Here is a 23,840-nt window from a genome sequence, read left to right as displayed (position 1 = left end):
AAGAAGAAGTTGATGAAAAAGATAGTGCTGCAGCTGAAGATGATGAAGGAGAAAGTGTGGGAGAAGTAAAAAAGAAGGTGAAGAGCATGGAAGTTGAAACATACATATCTGACAAAAAATTAAAGACTTTAACATAGTCAATATCTTTGTAACTACGAACGTCTTTAAAAAAAACAAAAAAAAACCCTGCTATTCCATTTGATTGGGCTAAACCTCTATGGCTTTAATGTCTCCTACACCTCCCACAATACATTCTACATTATTATTAGTTGTTTTTATTCATGTTGAATTAACCTACAGGGAAAGAAAGGGTTTTTTTTAATTCCGATATTTCTGTTCCATTGACTTGAATGGGACTTCCGGGATCGGAATCTGCGATACCCGATATTTTTTTTAGATCGGCCGATCCATTCCGATACGATATTTTTCAGTATCGGGTGGTATCGCTCAACACTAGTAGTATGTAGTATATATGTATGTTGTATGAATGTAGTATATATGTAGCATGTATGTAGTATGTATGTATGCTGTATGAATGTAGTATACATGTATGTATGTAGTATGTATGTATGTTGTATGAATGTAGTATATATGTAGTATGTAGTATATATGTATGTTGTATAAATGTAGTATATATGAAGCATGTATGTAGTATAAATAAAAATAAATAAAAATACCTTTGACAAGTGTCTGCATTTTAAATATCAAGAAATCAGCATAATAATTCAATGGCAGACAGAAATAGATGGACAATAGGGACAATCGCAATTTACCAAGAGAGAAAAAACTGAGCAAAGCTCCAAAAAAAGCGACTATGAGTCCAAAATAAAGTCAAATTTTTTTTTATTTTTATTAAGACACATCCAGATACAAATAGGGGGGTGGGCAATAAAGTGCGAAACCGCACACCGCATGGATAAAAAAAGGGATTGTTGTACAACCAGAACCTATGCAGTAACAAAACATACATAAAGTTACTAAATTGTCACAAAGTGCATATGGTGCATGGCAATGTATGGCAATTAGGAATGAACCGCCCAACAGTATATATATATATATATATATATATATATATATATATATATATATATCTTTATACCAGCTCCATCCATCAAGTAAAGAGCTAAATACACAGGTCATTATCAGATAGCAGGTGATCATTCACCATGGTTAGACAGGTATATGACGCCCCCTGATGAAGGAGTAACCCTCTGAAACGATCGTTGGGGTGGATTGCTGACTGCTGGAACCTCTGCCCGCCATTCTATTAGGTAATTTATGCTTTCTCTCTTATTACTATGCTTCTTAGGCGTCATATGCACTTTGTGACAATTTAGTAACTTTATGTATGTTTTGTTACTGCATAGGTTCTGGTTGTACAACAATCCCCTTTTTTTATCCATGCGGTGTGCGGTTTCGCACTTTATTGCCCACCCCCCCATTTGTATCTGGATGTATGTAGTATGTAGTACGTATGTATGTTGTATGAATGTAGTATATATGTATGTACAGTATGTAGTATATATGTATGTTGTATGAATGTAGTATATATGTATGTTGTATGAATGTAGTATATATGTAGCATGTATGTAGTATGTAGTATATATGTATGTTGTATGAATGTAGTATATATGAAGCATGTATGTAGTATGTATGTAAGTTGTATGAATGTAGTATATATGTATGTGGTATATATGTATGTTGTATGAATGTAGTATATATGAAGCATGTATGTAGTATGTATTATGTACTATACTGTATATGTATGTTGTATATATGTAGCATGTATGTATGTTGTATGAATGTTGTATATATGTAGTATGTATGTAGCGTGTATGTAGTATGTATATATGTAGTATGGATGTAGTATGTATGGATGTAGTATGGATGTAGTATGGATGTAGTATGTTTTTTTTTTTTTTTTTTTACATTCAACACATTAGCCGGATGATGGGACTACTAGTGTCCCATCATTGGCTAATGTGTCAATCACTGTCAGTGTAGCAGGCATCGCCCGATGGGACTTGTAGTCTCATCGGACGATGCCTGCACACACAAGACCCCCGGCAGTCCCGCACAGACCACCGACAGCCGGCACAGGCACCCGGCTGGCCCATACAGACCCCCAGCAGCCGGCACAGGCCCCCAGCAGGCCGGCACAGGCCCCTGAGAGGCCCATACAGACCATCGACAGCCGGCACAGGCCCCCGGCAGGCCGGCACAGGCCCCCGAGAGGCACATACAGACCACCGGCAGCCGGCACAGGCCCCCGGCAGGCTGGCACAGGCCCCCGAGAGGCCCATACAGACCACCGACAGCCACACAGCCCCCCAACAGGCCTGTATAGACCACCGAGATGCCCGTACAGACCCCGCCCGCACACACAGACACGCACAGTGTCTTCCCACGCACCGCCCACACTCTTCCCCCCTCCCGAACAGGATGTACAAGGCAAGAAAGGGTTTTTTTTAATTCCGATATTTCTGTCCCATTGACTTGAATGGGACTTCCGGGATCGGAATCGGCGATACCCGATACTTTTTTTCCGATCGGCCGATCCATTCCGATCCAATATTTTTCAGTATCGGGTGGTATCGCTCAACACTAGTAACGCCTCATGGGAAAAGTATCTATTTTAGTGTTTTATATCATATCAATGATGGCTCTGCTTCCTTGATTAATATACACTGCTCAAAAAAAAAGGGAACACTAAAATACCACATCCTAGATATCTCTGAATGAAATATTCCAGTTGCAAATTTTTATTCATTGCTTAGTGAAATGTGTTCAGAACAATAAACCATAACAATTATTTATGTAAATCAAAATGAATATCCCATGGAGATCTGGATTTGGAATGATACTTAAAATCAAAGTGGAAAATCAAATTACAGGCTGATGCAACTTCAGTGGATATGCCTCATGACAAGGAAATAATGCTCAGTATTGTGTGTGACCTCCACGTGCCTGTATGACCTCCCTACTGTCCCTACTCCCTGGGCATGCTCCAGATGAGGCGGCGGATGGTCTCCTGAGGGATCTCCTCCCAGACCTGGACAAAAGCATCCACCAACTCCTGGAGAGTCTGTGGTGCAACGTGACGTTTGTGGATGGAGCGAGACATGATGTCACAGATGTGCTCAATCGAATTCAGGTCTGGGGAACGGGCAGGCCAGTCCATAGCTTCAATGCCTTCATCTTGCAGGAACTGCTGACACACTCCTGCCACATGAGGTCTGGGATTGTCCTGCATTAGGAGGAACCCAGGGCCAACCCCACCAGCATATGGTCTCACAAAGGGTCTGAGGATCTCATCTCGATACCTAATGGCAGTTAGGCTACCTCTGACAAGCACATGGAGGGCTGTGCGGCCCTCCAAAGAAATGCCACCCCACACCATTTCTGACCCACTGACAAACCGGCCATGCTGAAGGATGTAGCAGGCAGCAGATCTCTCTCCATGGCATCTCCAGACTCTGTCACGTCTGTCACATGTGCTCAGTGTGAACCTGCTTTCATCTGTAAAGAGCACAGGGCGGCAGTGGCGAATTTGCCAATCCTGGTGTTCTGTGGCGAATGCCAAGCGTCCTGCATTGTCAGGGCCGGTTCTAGGCAAAGTGGGGCCCTAGGCAATGTTTAAAATGGGGCTCCAATGCTAACATATTGCACATCACACAGAAGCATTTTGATTGTATTTACATGCGCTGAGTTCAGGCTGCTAAATGAGTGTGATCGACAATATTGAAGTCGTTCAACACTTATTTCCCGGCCTCTTTCCACCGTCTGAGAAAGAATGATAGGGACAGAACGATCACTAATGGATCAATCTGTCCCCTTACAGTATCATGTTATCAGCAGTACATCTACAGTTTACAGCCTTTAATCCTCCATATAATATAATGTCCACCATAGTCCTCCATATTGTATAATACACTCCCTATAGCCCTCCTTATAATATAATGTACCCCATAGTCCTCCATAAAGTATAATACACTCCCCATAGTCCTCCATATAGTATAATACACTCCTCATAGTGCTCCATATAGTATAAGCAACCGCCATAGTCATCCATGTAGTACAATTCACTTCCCATAGTATAATGCACGCCATAGTTCTTCATATAATGTATTCCCCATAGTCCTCGATACAGTATAATGCAGCCCACATATAGCATAATGCAGCCATCCCATAGAGCATAATGCAACCACCCCATAGAGCATAATGCAGCCACCCCACAGAGTATAATGCAGCCCCACCATACAATATAATGTAACCCACATAGAATATAATGCAGCCCCCTCTTACAGTATAATGCAGCCACCCCTTAGAGCATAATGCAGCTACCCCACAGAATATAAAGTAAACCCCCATAGAATATAATGCAGCCCCTCCATAGAATATATGGCAACCCCCTCAGAGTATAATGCAGCCCCTCCATAGAATACAATGTAGCACTCCTCATATAGTATAATGCAGCCCCCATAGAATATAATGTAGCCCCCTCATAAAGTATAGTAAAGCCCCCAAACAATATAATCTACCCCCCATAGAATACAATGTAGCCCCCTCATAAAGTATGATGCAATCACCCCCCATAGAATATAATAAATATAATACAGCCCCCTAATAAATATAATATAGCCCCAAATAGAATATAATACAGCCCACCTCCACATAGAATATAATGTAACCCCCCATATTATATAACACAGCCTCCCCCATAGAATATAATGTAAACTGTACCCCCCTTGGTATATAGCACAGCCCCAAATAGTATATAGCACAGCCCCACACAGTATATAGACCAGCCCCACATGGCATATAGCCCACCATGGAATATAGCACAGCCCCAGACAGTATATAGCACAGCCCCACACAGTATATAGCACAGCCCCACAGGGTATATAGCACAGTGGAGAAAGAAGGATTTAGTTCAGCTCACCCTTCATTGATGCTGTAACAAGGTCCGAGCAAGGACACGTCTCCACTTGGACGTCTTAAAGTGCTTCATAGAAAAAGGAAAGTCCAGCTCAAGGAGTAAAATCCAGAATTTTCTTTATTAATTTCATTAAAATACAAGCATGGCTGCTATAGTCATCATTGCGGTTTTTACCCTGACATGGGATAGCCGCACAGAAAGTGCCCAGGAGGTTCTGTACGCGTTTCGAGCGGTATACGCCCTTAGACTCAGCTGGACTTTCCTTTTTCTATATAGCACAGCCCCACATGGCATATAGCACAGCCCACCGTGGTATATAGCACAGCCCACCGTGGTATATAGCACAGCACAACATGGTATATAACCCAGCACACCACATGGTATATAGCCCAGCATGGTATATAGCCCAGCATTACATGGTATATAGCCCAGCATGTTATATAGCCCAGCACACCACATGGTATATAGCCCAGCATGGTATATAGCTCAGCACACCACATGGTATATAGCCCAGCACCACATGGTATATAGCCCATCATGGTATATAGCCCAGTACCACATGATATATAGCCCAGCATTTTATATAGCCGAGCACACCACATGGTTTATAGCCCAGCACACAACATGGTATATAGCTCAGCACACCACATGGTATATAGCCCAGCATGGTATACAGCCCAGCACACCACACGGTATATAGCCCAGCACCACATGGTATATAGCCCAGCATGGTATATAGCCCAGCACACCACATGGTATATAGCCCAGCATAGTATATAGCCCAACACACCACATGGTATACAGCCCAGCACCACATGGTATATAGCCCAGCACACCACATGGTATATAGCCCAGCATGGTATATAGCTCAGCACACCACATGGTATATAGCCCAGCACCACATGGTATATAGCCCATCATGGTATATAGCCCAGCACCACATGATATATAGCCCAGCATTTTATATAGCCGAGCACACCACATGGTTTATAGCCCAGCACACAACATGGTATATAGCTCAGCACACCACATGGTATATAGCCCAGCATGGTATACAGCCCAGCACACCACATGGTATATAGCCCAGCACCACATGGTATATAGCCCAGCATGGTATATAGCCCAGCACACCACATGGTATATAGCCCAGCATAGTATATAGCCCAACACACCACATGGTATACAGCCCAGCACCACATGGTATATAGCCCAGCACACCACATGGTATATAGCCCAGCACCACATGGTATATAGCCCAGCATAGTATATAGCCAAGCACACCACATGGTATACAGCCCGGCACGACATGGTATATAGCCCAGCATAGTATACAGCCCAGCACACCACATGGTATACAGCCCAGCACACCACATGGTATATAGCCCAGCACACCACATTGTATACAGCCCAGCACCACATGGTATATAGCCCAGCCACACATGGTATATAGCCCAGCATAGTATATAGCCCAGCACCACATGGTATATTTCCCAGCACACCACATGGTATACAGCCCAGCACCACATGGTATATAGCCCAGCACACCACATGGTATATAGCCCAGCACCACATGGTATATAGCCCAGCATAGTATATAGCCCAGCACACCGCATGGTATACAGCCCGGCACGACATGGTATATAGCCCAGCATAGTATACAGCCCAGCACACCACATGGTATACAGCCCAGCACACCACATGGTATATAGCCCAGCACACCACATTGTATACAGCCCAGCACCACATGGTATATAGCCCAGCCACACATGGTATATAGCCCAGCATAGTATATAGCCCAGCACACCGCATGGTATACAGCCCGGCACGACATGGTATATAGCCCAGCATAGTATACAGCCCAGCACACCACATGGTATACAGCCCAGCACACCACATGGTATATAGCCCAGCACACCACATTGTATACAGCCCAGCACCACATGGTATATTTCCCAGCACACCACATGGTATACAGCTCAGCACCACATGGAATATAGCCCAGCCACACATGGTATACAGACCAGCATAGTATATAGCCCAGCACACCACATGGTATACAGCCCAGCACCACATGGTATATAGCCCAGCCACACATGGTATATACCCCAGCATAGTATATAGCTCAGCGCACACCACATGGTATACAGCCCAGCACAGCACAAGGTACATAGCCCAGCACCACATGGTATATAGCCGCCCCCCCAGAATGGCCCCACAGTCCAGTCCTCACACTGATATATTTAAAAAAAAAATCACACTCCTCACCTCCTCATGCCCGTGCTGTTGCCTGCTCCCGGCTCCTGTCTCCTGCTCATGCTCTGCCTCTGCCTGATACAGATACACAGTGAGTGCGCGATGACGTCATCACGCACCTGCTGTGTCAGAGGCAGAGCAGGGAATGATGGGAGAGGGAGCATCAGCTGACGCTCTCTCCTCCATCATTGCCTCCTTCAGTGTGGCGGCGGGGGAGTTGGCGCAGGGGGCAGGTGGGCCCCCCTGCCTCACAGGGGCCCCATAGCGGCTACGTGATGTGCCACTAGCTGAGGGAGCGGGGGCCCTAGGCAGCTGCCTGGTCTGCCGGCCCTGTGCATGGTGTTGGGATGGGCTGTGAGCACAACCCCCATCTGTGGATGTCGGGCCCTCAGACCATCCTCACGGAGTCGGTTTCTAACCGTTTGTGCAGACACATGCATATTTGTGGCCTGCTGGAGGACTTTTTGCAGGGCTCTGGCAGTGCGCCTCCTGTTCCTCCTTGCACAAAGGCGGAGGTAGTGGTCCTGCTACTGGATTGATGCCCTCATATGGCCCCCTCCATGTCTCATGGTGTACTGGCCTGTCTCCTGGTAGCGCCTCCAGCCTCTGGACACTACGCTGACAGACACAACAAACCTTCTTGCCACAACTTGCATTGATGTGCCATCCTGGATGAGCTGCACTACCTGAGCCAATTGTGTGGGTTGTTGAGTCCATCTCATGCTACCAAGTGTGAAAGCACAACCAACATTCATAAGTGACCAAAACTTCAGCCAGAAAGCATTGGTCCAGAGATGTGGTCTGTGGACCCCACCTGCAGAACCACTGCTTCATTGAGGGTGTCTTGATAATCTAATATATAAAGCTCAAAGTGTGTATGTATGTGTGTATGTATGTGTGTGTGTATGTGTGTGTGTATGTGTGTATGTCTGGGATAGGCATCCGCACCGTCGCAGCTACAGCCACAAAATTTGGCACAGTCACACGTCTGGACCCAGAGAGTGTCCTAAGCTGTGTTGTGAGGTGAAATTTTGACCCCGCGCCTTCCAATTCACCAAACAATTTTGCCCCTATCTACATACTGGGGCAAAAAGTGTGTGCGCATTAAGCCCCGCCCCTCATTATGATGTCACAATGGTTGCCATGGCGACGCTGATGTCATCATAGGTTGCAAGCCCTGCCGCCGCTCATTATGATGTCATAATGGTTGACTATGGGATGGAGGATGTGTGATGGGTATATGGGCACTGGACTATGGGATGGAGGATATGTATGACGGGTATATGGGCACGGGACTATGTATGATGGGTATATGGGCATGGGACTATGGGATGGAGGATGTGTGATGGGTATATGGGCAATCGACTATGGGATGGAGGATATGTATGATGGGTATATGGGCATGGGACTATGGGATGGAGGATATGTGATGGGTATATGGGCATGGGATTATGGGATGGCGGATATGTATATGGGCACAGGACTATGGGATTGAGGATGTGTGATGGGTATATGGGCACTTGACTATGGGATGGAGGATATGTTTGACGGGTATATGGGCACGGGACTCTGGGAGGGCAGATATGTATATGGGCACGGGACTATGGGATGGAGGATGTGTGATGGGTATATGGGCACTGGACTATGGGATGGAGGATATGAATGATGAGTATATGGGCACGGGACTATGGGATGGAGGATATGTATGATGGGTATATGGGCACGGGACTATGAGATGACGGATGTGTGATGGGTATATGGGCACTCGACTATGGGATGGCGAATATGTATGATGGGTATATGGGCACGGGACTATGGGATGGAGGATGTGTGATGGGTATATGGGCACTGGACTATGGGATGGAGGATATGTATGACGGGTATATGGGCACGGGACTATGGGATGGACGATATGTATGACGGGTATATGGGCATGGGACTATGGGATGGAGGATATGTGTGACGGGTATATGGGCACGGGACTATGGGATGGCATGTATGTATGATGGGTATATGGCCACGGGACTATGGAATGGAGGATATGTATGATGGGTATATGGGCATGGGACTATGAGATGAAGGATGTGTGATGGGTATATGGGCATGGGACTATGGGATGGCGGATATGTATGATGGGTATATGGGCATGGGACTATGGGATGGAGGATATGTGTGATGGGTATATGGGCATGGGACTATGGGATGGAGGATGTGTGATGGGTATATGGGCACTCGAATATGGGATGGAGGATATGCATGATGGGTATATGGGCACGGGCTTATGGGATCGTGGATATGTATGATGGGTGGATGGGCACGGGACTATGGGATGGAGGATAATTATAATTTGTTATAACTAACCACAGTTAGTTACTATGCCCGGGCAGCGCCGGGCTCTTCAGCTAGTCTAATATATAAAGCTCAAAGTGTGTATGTATGTGTGTATGTATGTGTGTGTGTATGTGTGTATGTCCGGGATAGGCATCCGCACCGTCGCAACTGCAGCCACAAAATTTGGCACAGTCACACGTCTGGACCCCAAGAGCGTCCTAAGCTATGGTGTGAGGCGAAATTTTAACCCCCCCGCGTTCCAATTCACCAAACAATTTTGCTCCTATCTACATACTGGGGAAAAAGTGTGTGCGCGTCAAGCCCCGCCCCTCATTATGATGTCATAATGCCCCTATTTGCATACTGGGGAAACAGTGTGTGCATATCAAGCCCCACCCCTCATTATGATGTCCCAATGGTTGCCATGGCGACGCAGATGTCATCAAGCCCTGCCGCCGCTCATTATGATGTCATAATGGTTGACTATGGGATGGAGGATGTGTGATGGGTATATGGGCACTAGACTGTGGGAAGGAGGATATGTATGACTGGTATATGGGCACGGGACTATGGGATGGCGGATATGTATATGGGCACGGGACTATGGGATTGAGGATGTGTGATGGGTATATGGGCACTTGACTATTGGATGGAGGATATGTTTGACGGGTATATGGGCACGGGACTATGGGATGGCGGATATGTATATGGGCACGGGGCTATGGGATGGAGGATGTGTGATGGGTATATGGGCACTGGACTATGGGATGGAGGATATGTATGACGGGTATATGGGCACGGGACTATGAGATGGCAGATATGTATGATGGGTATATGGGCACGGGACTATGGGATGGAGGATATGTATGATGGGTATATGGGCATGGGACTATGAGATGAAGGATGTGTGATGGGTATATGGGCACTCGACTATGGCATGGCGAATATGTATGATGGGTATATGGGCATGGGACTATGGGATGGAGAATATGTATGATGGGTATATGGGCATGGGACTATGGGATGGAGAATGTGTATGATGGGTATATGGGCATGGGACTATGGGATGGAGGATATGTATGATGGGTATATGGGCACGGGCCTATGGGATGGTGGATATGTATGATGGGTATATGGGCACGGGACTATGGGGTGGAGGATAATTATAATTTGTTATAACTAACCACAGTTAGTTACTATGCCCGGGCAGCGCCGGGCTCTTCAGCTAGTATATATATATCTAATATATAAAGCTCAAAGTGTGTATGTATGTGTGTATGTATGTGTGTATGTCTGGGATAGGCATCCGCACCGTCGCAGCTACAGCCACAAAATCTCATGTCATCTCCGGAGATTTCAGTGCCGAGATGTCCATCTGCGCATGCACAGCGGCCATTTTCCAGGAAGAAAGCCACAGGAAAGCAGGCATGGAGCGGTAGAGACCCCCCACGCTGAATGGGACAGAGCGCGGCTGCGGCGGCAGAAACCACCAGGGGACAGGAGCGCGGCGGTGGTGGTAAGAACCGGCGGACAGCGCAGCGGCAGCATCAGGGCACAGAGTGCCGCGGCAAGTACCCTCAGTGGCAGCACAAAGGTATATCCTCTTTGTAAGACGCACCCCCTTTTTCCCCTCAATTTTGGGGGAAAAAAAGTGCATCTTACAAAGCGGAAAATACGGTATATATATATATATATATAAAGCTGAGTGTATAGCCCTGCCCACTCCACATAGCCACACTCACTCTAATATTCCACATCATCCCGTCAGCCAGATCCACTGGACAACTACCCCTAATATCCCACATCATCCCGTCAGGGTTATTAGTCCGGTGGCTCTGATGGGATGATGTGGGATATTAGTGGTAGTAGTCCAGTGGCTCTGGCTGATGGGATAATGTGGAATATTAGGGGTTGTAGTCCGGTGGCTATGACTAATATCCCACATAATCCCGTCAGCCAGAGCCACCGGACTGCAACCCCCAATATCCCACATCATCCCATCTGCCAGAGCCACCAGACTACTACCCCTTATTTCCCACATCATCCCATCATCCAGAGCCACCGGACTACTACCACTAATATCCCCCATCATCCCGTCATCCAGAGCCACCGGACTACTACCACTAATATCCCACATCATCCCGTCAGCCAGAGTCACCAGACTACTACCACTAATATCCCACATCATCCCGTCAGCCAGAGCCACCGGACACCTACCCCTAATATCCCACATCATCCCGCCAGCCAGAGCCACCGGACACCTACCCCTAATATCCCACATCATCCTTTCAGCCAGAGCCACCGGACAACTACCCCTAATATCCCATATGATCCCATCAGCCAGAGCCACTGGACTACTACCCCTAATATCCCACATCATCCCGTCAGCCAGAGCCACCGGACTACTACCCTAATATCCCACATCATCCCGTCAGCCAGAGCCACCGGACTACTACCACTAATATCCTACATCATCCCGTCAGCCAGAGCCAACAGAATACTACCACTAATATTCCACATCATCCTGTCAGAGCCACCAGACTACTATCCCTAATATCCCACATCATCCTCTCAGAGCCATCGGACTACTACCCCTAATATCCCACATCATCCCGTCACAGCCGCCGGACTACTACCCCTAATATCCCATATGATCCCATCAGCCAGAGCCACTGGACAACTACCCCTAATATCCCATATCATCCCGTCAGCCAGAGCCAATGGAATACTACCACTAATATTCCACATCATCCTGTCAGAGCCACCAGACTACTTTCCCTAATATCCCACATCATCCCCTCAGAGCCATCGGACTACTACCCCTAATATCCCACATCATCCCGTCAGCCAGAGCCACCAGACTGCTACCACTAATATCCCACATCATCCCATCAGAGCCAACAGGTTGCACTATGTCAGCACGGTAATAAATTGTGTTATTTCCAGCTTTACAGAAGGACGATTACACCATAGAAATGATAGCATTAATAGCCTCAGTTACCACAACTACAGGGAAACTGTTGCTCATAGAAACCAATCACAGCTCAGATTTCATCTTTTAAACAGCTCTGGTGAAATGAAAGATGCGTAGTGATTGGTTGCTATGGGCAACAGTTTTCCTGTGTTCCTATGTGGCTTAATACAGGCTGCCTCCTAAGATGACAATGGAGTGTCATCTTAGGAGGCAGCCTGTATACTCTGTGATGATGCCAAATCTGTGCTAATAGGTCCCCTGAAGAGTCTATAAGTGACGTTACGCGTCGGGATGCGCAGGGACTTTGTAGGGCTATGATTTATAGGGATTAGATGTGGACTGCCCTTGTTAGGGCGGGAGTCATGGGTGTTAGAATTTGTAGCTCAAACAGGGCTTGAATAGGGTGAACCCCCCTTTTCTTCCTGACCTGACATGACTCTGATGGGACATCTGACCCTGGACATCTTCCATCTTCATGTGGTGAGATCTTTCCTTTTCACATTAAGTTGATGGCTTTATTATTTTGATGTCTTTATTATATACATGAATAGGCATATTCCTTGATATCCTTTACAGGGTAGAGGTCTTTTTAGTTCTTCTGATAAGGAAACTGTTCATTTTTTTTTTGGTCTTCTTCTTATTGATTTAGACCAAGCATTTTTTGGTCCAATCTCTTCAAATCTTTGGACTTGGAATAGCCACATGTATATATTGGTAGTAATCTGTTACAGAGATTTATACAGTTACCTCCATTATGGTCTGTGGCATTTGATCTAGTGATTCATTTTGCACTATTATCTTTGGTAGCTTTTACATTAATTATTAAAACTTATGTTTTATGTTATTTCTCCATTGCTGATTTGGTCCTATATATTGGAAAACCTCCAAAAGTGATACTATTTTGAAAACATCACCCCCCGACATATTAAAAACTGTTGTCAGGTAGTTTATTAACCCTTCAGGTGATTTTCAGGAATTAATGCAAAATGGCATGACAGGAATGAAAAAAAGTAATTTTTACCACCTAAATGTCGCTAACTTCTTAAAAGGCCGCTATAGCCTGCAGACTCTAATGCCGCTGTTTGGCCGTTAATTGCCATGGCAAACATCAGGACCATACAATCATAATCTCAGGGTGTCGATGAGGTTAAAGCGAAAGCACCCATATCTGTTAACCATTTATATGATGTAGTCACTATTGACAGCAGCATCTAAGGGGTTAAACAGAAATGGACGGTGCCAACACTGATCATGGCTGATACAGCAAGTTGTCAGCTATAGTGTACAGCTGACAGCTGCTGTATTGTCACCTTTTGGGGGATGCTATTCTCTTATATATCAGGTTAGTAAAAAGACGTATTGGTGAACACTAAGGGGTTAAAAAAACTTCTTTAACACAATTGTCTCATAGTCACAGCCAGTTTTAGATTATAAGAGAAAGCAGAGAATTGCCTGGGCTTATCCAGCTTTATATTTGCTCCAGTGCCATGCCTTCCTAAGGCTAAGTTCACATTAATGATTGAGTCCGCAGGGTGGCGCTGCGGACTATTTCCATTAAGCTCCGCCTACTTCCGCATCCATCCTGCATACCTTTCTTTAACATTGGGTATGCAAGGACATGCGTTGTATGCGGATGCGTCCGCGTGTGTCGTTTTGACGTGCCCTCCGAACGCAGCACGTTGCATTTCTGTGCGTTCGGCGGGCATGTCAAAACGACGCACGCGGACACATCCGCATACAACGCATGTCCCTGCATACCCAATGTTGAAGATAGGAATGCAGGATGCATGCAGAAGTAGGTGGAGCTTAAGAAAAGAAGTCCGCAGCACCACGCAGAGCACCCAAACGCAAGTGTGAACCCAGCCTAATACATGACCTATGCCTCTGTTCTGCATGTAGCTGTCAGGGAGTGTATGAGATGTGTAAGTCATGTAGCGGGGTTTGTTCCTCATGAAACAGCGAAGTCATGGGTGAAAAACCCAACTCCTACACAGTTCATTCACTGTAATTATTTTAGTTATGTAGATGACTCAACCGGAAAATAGGAAACATTCAAAACATTATGCAGGAAAGCAATATATCTTTGTACCGTGTTAGCCAGTAGATAGAAGAATATTTAGAATTGAGAGTCCTCAGTGGTTGATACCTTTTAATGGTTAACTGAAAAGATGGTAACACATGGCAAGCTTTCAAGACTACTCAGGTCTCTTCATCAGGCTTGATTTTGTATTAGTCAATATCTGATAAAGAGACCTGAGTAGTCTCGAAAGCTTGCAATGTATTACCATCTTTTCAGTTAGCCATTAAAAGGTATCAACCACTGAGGACTCTCAATTCTAAACATTATGCAGACATTCAGACACAAGACTGAGACCTCTGTGCTGTGCAGCGTGGTGCCCAAATAATCTGTACCTCCTACACTTTCTACAAATTTACCGACTGGTGTGCCTGTCTAAACGGGCCATCTGTTACCTGTGTACACCCTGGAAACTGGGACAGTCATATGAGTGGAGTGTAACGTATGGACTGACACAATAGTTTACAATCAATTGCCTCTATCCCCAAACCAAATATCCCTCTCCTGTCCCAATGTGATTTTAATGAACTAAGAGGAATAGTCCGTCCTCAACTATATAAAAAATACCCTAACAGTTAACCAGCTGTGATGGCTGTTTAGCTGGAATCAAAGACTATTGAGACTTAACAATTGTTCTATACAATAACGTTCCTCATGAACACTCCCCTGAAACAAAAAGAACTTCAAGTTTCGTCCGAAGTTTATTGCATGCCATGCCAACACCTAGGCATGGATTACGATTCTTAATTACAGAAGAAACAGGAAACGTGGCGGCAAATACGAAAGTACCAAAGATGATTTTGGCAAAAAAACGTGGCCTGAAACAGTCAATATGCCCATCTATCTAACTACAGGCTCTGTCTCAACCTTGAGTATTTTGGCACCAGAATGCAGTAAGGTGGGTGCATGGTTACCCACTGAAACGGCACAGTGGGCTTTAGTTTTCTTACTGCCCCAGGTTTGCTCTGGACAAACGATCAGTACATACGGATGGATGCGGAGCCCCTCCAGGAGGTGAACGTTACCGTTGATGACTGCGGCCAGGGCCTGCGTTAGGGGCAGGCAGCCCAGGCAGCTGCCTGGGGCCCCCTCCCCCAGTGGCCTCCAGCTAGCGGCACATCACACAGCCGCTCGTGAGGAAAGGGGGGCCTGCCTGCCGCCAGCTTCGACTCCTCCCCGCCGCATTGATCTATACTGGTGTCATAGACGCCAGTACAGTTCAAAGCAATGATGGAGGAGAGAGTGTCTGCTGATGCTCCCTCTCCCATCATTCCCCACTCTGCCTCTGACACTGCGGGTGCACGATGACATTATCGCGCACTCACTGTGTACCAGACAGTGCAGGCTGAGACAGGAGCCAGGAGCAGCGCGGGCACGCGGAGAGAGGAGTGTGTTTTTTTAATGTAACAGTGATTACTGGACTGTGGGGCCATTCTCAGGGCTAGAGAGATGCGGGCTGTGCTATATACCATGGTGCTGTGCACCATGTGGGGCTGTGCTATATACCATGGTGCTGTGCTGTATACCATATGGAGCTTGGCTGTATACCATGTGGCGCTGTGCTGTATACAATGTGGGGGCCGGGGCTGTGCTAAATACCATGTGGTGCTGTGCTATATGCCATGTGGTGCTGTGCTGTATACCATGTGGTGCTGTGCTATATACCATGTGGTGCTGTGCTATATACCATGGTGCTGTGCTGTATACCATGTGGGGCGGTGATGTTTGCCATGTGGTGCTGTGCTGTGTACCATGTGGTGCTGTGCTGTATACCATGTGGTGCTGTTCTGTATACCATTTGGTGCTGTGCTATATGCCATGTGCTGCTGTGCTGTATACCATGTGATGCTGTGCTGTATTCCATGTGGGGCTGTGCTGTATACCATGTGGGGCTGTGCTGTATACCATGTAGTGCTGTGCTCTATACTATGGTGCTGTGCTGTATACCATGTGGGGCTTTGCTATATATCACGTGGTGCTGTGCTGTATACCATGTGGGGCTGTGCTCTATTCCATGTGGGGCTGTGCTATATACCATGTGGTGTTGTGCTGTATACCATGTGGGCTGTGCTATATACCATGTGGTGCTGTGCTATATACTATGTGGGTGTGTTATATACCATGGGGGGTAAATTATACATTATATTATATGGGGGAGGCTGTGTTATATAATATGGGGGTTACATTATATTCTATGGGGAGTTGGGCTGTATTCTATTCTATTCGGGGCTACATTATATTCTATGGGGGGCTGTATTATATTTATTATATTATATGGGGGGTGATTGCATCATACTGTATGAGGGGGCTACATTATACATTGTATTCTATGGGGGCTGCATTATATTCTATGGAGGGCTAGATTATATTGGGGGCTTCATTCTACTTTATGAGGGGGCTACATTGTATTCTATTATGGCTGTATTATACTATATGAGTAGGGCTACATTGTATTCTATGGAGGGGCTACATTATACCGTATAAGGGGCTATATTATATTCTATGAGGGGCTGCATTATACTCTGAGGGGGCTGCCATATATTTTATGGAGGGGCTGCATTATACTATATGGGGGGCTGCATTATATTGTATGGGGGGGTTACATTATATTCTGTGGGGTGGCTGCCTTATGCTCTAAGGGGTGGCTGCATTATACTGTAAGAGGGGGGCTGCATTATATTCTATGGGGGGTTACATTATATTGTATGGCAAGGCTGCATTATACTTTGTGGGGTGGCTGCATTATGCTCTATGGGGTGGCTGCATTATACTATATGTGGGCTGCATTATACTGTATCGAGGAGTATGGGGAGTACATTATACTATATGAAGAACTATGGGGTGCATTATACTATGGGAAGTGAATTGTACTACATGATGACTGAGCAGTGTATTTTAATATATGGAGGACTATGAGGAGTGCATTATATTATATGGAGGACTGAGGAGTGTACAATTCTATATAGAGGACTATGGGGCACATTATATTATATGGAGAACTATAGGGAGTGTACTATACTATATGGAGGACTATGGGGCACATTATATTTTATGGAGGACTATGGGGTGTAAACTGTAGATCTGCTGCTGATAACATGATACTGTATGGGGACAGATTGATCTAAGAGTGATTGTTCTGTTCCCATCATTCTTTCTCAGCTGGTGGAAAGAGGCCGGGAAACAAGTGTTGAACGATTTCAATATTGTCGATCACTCTCATTTAGCGCATAGCTCCCAATCGTTCCGATTCTCGCAGGACAGTCCCATTTTTGACCCCCCCATCCGCGTCCCGCCCGGGACGCTGTTTTTCCCGCATTGCGTGGAGCCACCACACCCCCATGCACCGACCCCATCCTTGCCCTCCCAGAGACCCATCACAGCCTGCAATGATGTCCTAGGCTATTCTGTGGCTGTGCGGATACGACCTGTGATGAGGTCACAGGAGGGGAGGAGTCACATGATCAGGGGCCTCGTTGTCTGTAGGACTCTGTCGTGCTGGTTGTCATGGTGCTGGATGAGGTAAAGTTTCTGTGTGGGTCAGGAGGGGTTTACAGGGTGGAAGTAGCAGAGCCATGTGTATACGAGGTGTACGGATCAGAGCCATGTGTTGTACGAGGTGTATGGAGTGTGAAGCCATGTGTGTACGAGGTGTACGGAGCGGAGCCGTGTGTGTACGAGGTGTATGGAGCGGAGCCGTGTGTGTACGAGGTGTACGGAGCAGACCCGTGTGTGTTCAAGGTGTGTACGAGATGTACGTAGCGGAGCCGCATGTGTACGAGGTGTACGGAGCCACGTGTGTATGAGGTGTGCGGAGCGGAGCTGTGTGTGTATAAGGTGAACGGAGCGGAGCCGTGTGTGTACGAGGTGTACAGAGCGGAGCAGCGTGTGTACGAGGTATATGGAGCCACGTGTGTATGAAGTGTGCAGAGTGGAGCCATGTGTGTACTTGGTGTACGGAGGGGAGCTGCGTGTATATGGGGTATGCGGAATGGAGCCATGTGTGTATGGGATGTGTGGAGCGGAGCCGTGTGTTTATGGAGTGGAGCCAAGTGTGTACGAGGCATACAAAGCAGGCTTTTCCCACGGACACAGGAGTACACGGCGGTGCCCTGAGGAGTACTTTAAAATTCTCACATGACGTTCCACCGGAAGTGATGTGCTGGAAGCTGACCGGAAATAAGGTAATTTCATGAGGAGATTGTGACGGAACCATGGAGGCACTTCAGGGAATGCTTCAGAACCATCACCATGTCCTCCTCCGACAGCGGGATCGCCTTGGAATCGGTGATGCTCGCCATGTGAGCGGATCATGATATGTCCTGCATCGCATCGGGAGGCTCAGGAGGGCACTACAATGGGAGGCTGGCTGCTATAGTATCTTTATAGAATCTTTATTTATTTCTCTCTGTTTCTTTCTATGTTCTTTCCTTCTCTCTCTCTGTTTGTTTCTTTCTTTCTCTGTTCTTTCTCTCTCTCTGTTCTTTCATTCCCTCTCTTTTTCTTTCTCTCTGTTCTTTCTTTCTCTCTCTAATCTTTCTTTTTTCTTTCTCTCTCTCTGTTCTTTCTCTCTCTGTTTATTCTTTCCCCTCTTTCTTTCTTTTTCTTTCCCCTCTCTTTCTTTCTCCCTGTTCTTTCTTTCTTACTCTCTCTTTGCTCTTTCTCTGTCTCTGTCTCTCTCTGTTCTTTCTATCTTTCTCTCGATCTCTCTGTTCTTTCTTTCTTTCCCCTCTTTCTTTCTTTCTTTCTTTCTCTCTCTGTTCTTTCATTTTTTCTCTTTCTCTCTCTGTTCTTTCTTTCTCTCTATCGCTCTGTTCTTTCTTTCTCTCTTTCGCTCTGTTCTTTCTTTCTCTCTATCGCTCTGTTCTTTCTTTCCCCTCTTTCTATCTCTTTCTTTCGCTCTCCATTCTTTCTTTCTTTCCCCTTTCTTTCTCTCATTGTTCTTTCTTTCTTTCCCCTCTTTCTTTCTCTCTCTCTGTTCTTTCTTTCCCCTCTTTCTTTCTCTCTCTCTGTTCTTTCTTTCCCCTCTTTCTTTCTCTCTCTCTGTTCTTTCTTTCCCCTCTTTCTTTCTCTATCTGTTCTTTCTTTCTATCTGTTCTCTCTCTGTTCTTCCCCTCTTTCTTTCTTTTTTCTTTCCCCTCTTTCTTTCTTTCCCCTCTTTCTTTCTCTCTCTCTATGTTCTTTTTTTCTGTCTCCTCTTTCTTTCTCTCTCTGTTCCTTCATTCTTTCCCCTCTTTCTTTTTCTCTGTTCTTCCTTTCCCTCTCTGTTCGTTCTTTCTTTCCCTCTTTCTTTCTCTCTGTTCTTTCTTTCTCTCTCTAATCATTCCTTTTTTCATTCTCTCTGTTCTTTCTTTCTCTCTCTGTTCTTTCTTTCGCTCTTTGTTCTTTCTTTCTTTCCTCTATTTCTTTCTCACTCTCTGTTCAGTCTTCTTTCTCTCTCTGTCTTTTCTTCTCTCTCTGTTTTTCTCTCTGTTCTTTGTTTCTCTCTCGCTCTCCTTTCTTTCTCTTTGTTTTCTTTTTTCTCTCTCTCTCTGTTTTCTTTCTTCTTTTTTTCCTCAGTACCTGTCAGTATGTCCACAGTACCAGCCACTGTGCCCATAATGCCAACCACTGTGCCCTCAGTACCAGTCAGTGTGATCAACAACGCTAAATGAGTGCGGTTGGGCATGGACATGGGTGTGACTAACTAGGAAATGGGTGTGGTTGGGGGCATGGCCTAAAATTTTCCTTGTCCCTCTTTCTCTTGTCCCTTTTTCTCTTCTTCAAAAGTTGGGAGGTATGATTTAGAGGCCTGAACTCAGCACATGTAAATACAATTGAAATGCTTCGGTGTGATGTGCAATATGTTAGCATTTGGGGCCCGATTTTAAACTTTGCCTTGGGCCCCACTTTGCCCAAAACCGGCCCTGACTGCAGCTTAATTCCTCAGCGGTGACCAACACCTCTCATGCTAGGTCCCGACCTTTTCTGTCTCTCAACAGCATTTCTCTAATGACCTCTGTACAGGTTCTGGTCACTGACACTGTCAGCTTCAATCTTCCGCTGCTCTTGTCTTGGTGGAATGCTTCTATGAGAGGATGTCACTCCTCTCAGGCAAATCCTCTCTCTGTTCTGAAAAACTGCAGACTGCCCTAAAGATGGTCGTGTTTCCTCTTCCTGTGTTTCATATCACTCAGACATCTCACAGTCTTTCAGCAATGCACTTTGTGACCAAATAAGAACATTACTACAGATGAGCAAATTTCTTTACAACAGGTACAGTATTAGGGCTCATACTCACTAGCGAGAAATACGGATGAGTGCAATCCAATAAAAAAATCTGATTGCATTCGGACCAATGTTATTCAATAGGTGACATCTCATTTGCTATTTTTTGCTTAGCCGAAATCAGACTGAGAAAAAAATTGCAGCAAGCTGCGATTTGCTGCAATTCTCAGACGAGACTCGCCAATACAAGCCAATGGGTGCAAGAAAAAATCGGACAGCATTCATACCTTGAGAGTGCTGTCAGATTTAAACACACCGGTGTTCTTTGAGAAGCCGGCAATTCATGTCTGGCTACTGTAAAATCACACTGACAGCTCACAAAGCACTAGATATATACACATAGAATACATACATACTGTGTGTGTGTGTATATATATATATATATATATATATATATACACATGTCAGTGACACACACACATATATAATATATATGTAATATATGTAATATATCTAATATATATATGATATATATATAATATATAGATGCATATATAGTATATATAGATGCATATATATATATATATATATATATATATATATATATATATATAGATGCATAGATGCATATATATAGATGCATAGATGTCAGCGGTAGTCACTGAGGCTGCGTGGAGTCCCCGGCTGACCTGAGGTGTTCATCTCCGATCAGCCGGGGCACCTGCGCAGACATGATTTCATTCATTCTGCAGTGTTTTACAGCCATGCCGGTAGCATTAGCACCGGTCCCCATTGTAAACTAATTAACCCCTTGTGATGGATTGCAGCTGGGTACCTGACTGAACTGCTGAGAGGTATGGATATTGTTGGGTTTTTATTTTCAATTTTTATTCCAGGTGAAAGATGGCTTCAGTTGGATTGGCAGCATAATAAATTTGGTCAAAAACTGTGTGTCATTATTTCATTAAAATAATTATAGTGCTTTGAAAAAGCACTATCTTGTAATCCGAACGCTGCTAACTTATTCTTCTTATTATTATTCAGTTGATTTCCGCAATTAATGCGGCCTGAACCGCTACACGCACAGACTCCATTGAGGTGTCGTTTCGAAGCCAGCGTCCACGAGAGGTGTGCTAAGTATTTTTCGTGTCAATCGGATTTGTAGTTTTTGCGCAATTTGCGTTTGAAAGAAATGTTTCCCGTCATTGGAATACACTGTCTCAATGCTTTTCAATGGGAAGGTAAAACATGCCCTGAGGTGATTCAAATGGCAGCTAAGCTCATTGATATGAGCAGGCACACCCAGTTACTATGCCAATGCCTACGAACTTCACATGACCTCTCCAGGACACAGTTTCTGCCAGATAATTTCTTCTCTTAAATCGAAACCCACAGCACAAATGAAAATCTAGCTTCATCACATCACGCATGCCCTTGAGAGAGAATGTGCGCCAAAGTGGATTTAGAAGCCCCGTGAGCCAAACTGGCTCTTAAAGGGCCGACGCGCCAAAGTGATTCTTAAAGGGCCGACGCACCGAAATGAGTCTTAAAAGGCCGGCGCGCCAAATCGAAAGCTGAGTGACCCCGGCCTCCAAATCGGAGGCTGATCGACCCTGGCCCACAAATCGGAGGCTGAGCCACCCTGGCCTCCAAATCAGACCCAGAGTGGCCCCGCTCACCAAATCGTACCCTGAGGGGCCCCACCCACCAAATCAAACTCAGAGTGGCCCCGCCCACCAAATCAGACCCAGAGTGGCCCCGCCCACCAAATCGGACCCAGAGTGGCCCCGCTCACCAAATCGGACCCAGAGTGGCCGCGCCCACCAAATCGGACCCTGAGGGGCCCCGCCCACCAAATCGGACCCAGAGTGGCCCCGCCCACCAAATCGGACCCTGAGGGCCCCACCCACCAAATCGGACCCTGAGGGGCCCCACCCACCAAATCAAACTCAGAGTGGCCCCGCCCACCAAATCGGACCCTGAGGGGCCTCGCCCACCAAATCGGACCCTGAGGGGCCCCACCCACCAAATCAGACCCTGAGGGGCCCCGCCCACCAAATCAGACCCTGAGGGGCCCCACCCACAAAATCGGACCCTGAGGGGCCCATCCGCGAAATCGGACCCTGAGGGGCCCCAACCACAAAATTGGACCCTGAGGGGCCCTGGCCACAAAATTGGACCCTGAGGGGCCCCAACCACAAAATCGGACCCTGAGGGACCCCGCCCACCAAATTGGACCCTGAGGGGCCCCGCTCCCCAATCGACCCTGAGGGGCCCCGCTCCCCAATCGGACCCTGAGGGGTCCCGCTCACCAAATCGAACCCTGAGGGGCCCCGCTCACCAAATCGGATCCTGAGGGGTCCCGCCCACCAAATTGGACCCTGAGGGGCCCCGCTCACCAAATCGGACCCTGAGGGACCCCACCCACCAAATCAGACCCTGAGGGGCCCCACAGGCCAAAGTGGCCCCTGAGAGACACCCACAGCTAAAACGGATCCTGAGTTGAAAGTCTTGCAGGGACAGCAGGCAAGTCTCTCTTAAAGGGGCAGCCTGGGCACCATTTCAAAGCACTATCTGTACTTCCTTCAGGAAATACACATCTAGTTTTTAATTAATGTGTCTTTTTTAACCTTTTACTACTATTGGATTAATAATGGATAGGTGTCTTATTGACACCTTTCCGTTATTAACCAGGATTAATTTCACCTTTCAATAGCAAGGTGACATTAACCCCTTATTAACCCATGAGCCACCACTAAAGGCAATGGGAATAGGGAGGCTAAGTGCCAGGAAAGGCGTATCTTACAGATGCCCATGCAATTTTTTTCTGTAAATTAATCCTTTAATTTAAGACCCACAGCTCCAAAATCTTATACACATACACTATTAACATTTTTAGTCAGGGACATATATAATTCTTACTGATATGCAATGGTTTACTATATGTAAACCATGTCTCATATCTTGTCGGCTTTTGCAATTATTTTACAAAAGTGAGGCTTTGCGCTTTAAGTGCGTGATGGAGGTACCCAAAGATGTGCGCGAAGCATGTGCCAGCGAGG

The 23,840-nt window shown here is 46.1% G+C and overlaps 1 protein-coding gene across 1 annotated transcript in view; it reads left to right on the top strand.

The window, feature by feature from the left end:
• LOC141047833 (uncharacterized) overlaps positions 1–23,840 on the top strand; it is a 415,332-nt gene that overhangs the window by 380,945 nt on the left and 10,547 nt on the right. The gene's annotated exons all lie outside the window — the stretch shown is intronic.

The sequence above is a fragment of the Dendrobates tinctorius genome, unplaced genomic scaffold (genome assembly GCF_039654945.1).
Source record: "Dendrobates tinctorius isolate UK_male_01 unplaced genomic scaffold, ASM3965494v1 ptg000129l, whole genome shotgun sequence".
NCBI lineage: Eukaryota > Metazoa > Chordata > Amphibia > Anura > Dendrobatidae > Dendrobates > Dendrobates tinctorius.
The sequence above is the reverse complement of the archived record's forward strand: the minus strand, read 5'-3'. Positions and strand labels throughout refer to the sequence as shown.